Consider the following 1510-nt stretch of genomic DNA (forward strand, 5'->3'; position numbering starts at 1 on the left):
TTGCGGATGGTGGACTCGTGGATGCGCGCGCGCGCACGCTGTGATGCGAGATGAATGGGAATATGCTGGACGCAGGCTACCGCCACTAGGTGGTTGTTCTTGTTGTTGCTTTAGCTACCTTGTCTCGATGGGCCGGGGTGCTATGAGTGATGGCTGCTTTTGTTCGATTAGGATCGACTAGCAAAGGATTTTCGCGCTTTGCGATTGATGTTCAGGGTTCGAGGACGAGGATGTTGAGGCTACCAGTGTGACATGGAAAGGGTGGGTGTGAGATAGATGACAAGGGACAGCGGCTGCGATCCGTTGCTAGGGCTTCGCTCGGGGGCTGGTTCAGGTCCTGGTAATTTTTTCCCCTTTTTTGTTGCGAATCGCGGGGTGGTGGTGGGATGAATTGAAGGCCAAGCCGCAGTTGAGTGTGAGTCCAGTCCAGGTGAGGTGACAAGCTTGTCGGGATGAGGGGCTTTGAGGTGGGGGTACTTTGACGTAGTTGGGCGTAGGCGCCTTTTTTGAGAGAGCACAGTACAAGACGGGGGGGCAGCCATGGGGAGCACGCAAACATCAAGCTTACCTCTTGCTTCCGTGACAACAGAGTATAATGCTCTCTTCTTAGTTATATGTGTCCTGTCGGGAGATCTCTCTGCCACGCAGTGACCTAGAATCGCTGTTGTGTGGAGATAGGAAAAGGCTGTGGTCCGGTATGGTCAGGTGAGGTATGGGAGGAAGCACGGATTCGGCGATGACGACAAGGCAGGTGCTATAGGCTGAGTGACGTTGGTTGTCCTCCCTTAGGTAGCTAAGGTAGGTGTGGTTTCTCTCGCTCGAGTCCACGTGTGATCAAGAACGACGGGGAGGTTCTTCGACAGGGCGAAAATGGGCGTGATGTGTCAATTGTGCAATTGTGCAATCCTGGTCGCCAGCGGTAGGTAAAGTGGAGGAAATATTCGCATGCGACAGAGCTTCATACAGGCCCAGGTTGCAGGGTCGATAGAGGAATCGTAGTGCGGTGCAGTGCGTTGGCGCGGTGGTTGCAGCAGAAAAGTGAAAGGGGAATGGTCCAAGGCAACGCTTCGGCCGGAGCTCGAGAGGTCCCGTCCAGATTATCTATCCGGCGGTCTGATACAGCCCGCCGAGGGGTGCAGAGGGGTAACAGGGAGGAAAGGGAATAGGTAAGGTGAGGTAAGGAAGGGCCTCGAGCCGCCCTAGACCCGGCCGCCATGATCCATGAACATGTGCATGCGCTAAAAGCTGCTACCTACCTACCATCCACGGGGCAGAGCTGTCTTTCTCGTCTTTCCGTCTCCCGCTGTCCATTGACGTGCAGGCGCAAGGTGGAATGCACCGTCGAGCGGGTTGCATCATTCTACAAGCGGGGACCCTGGGTATGGGGGCTGGCTAAGAGACACCTCGTGTGGGACCGGCACCACACCAGCCCTGGGTGCCTAAGGTAGGTCCCTAGCTGCCTGGTAGGTAGGGGTCTGTCAGGGTTCACAGTGTGAGAGAAATCAATGGT

Source organism: Verticillium alfalfae, genomic scaffold (genome assembly GCF_000150825.1).
Source record: "Verticillium alfalfae VaMs.102 supercont1.6 genomic scaffold, whole genome shotgun sequence".
NCBI classification, from domain to species: Eukaryota; Fungi; Ascomycota; class Sordariomycetes; order Glomerellales; family Plectosphaerellaceae; genus Verticillium; species Verticillium alfalfae.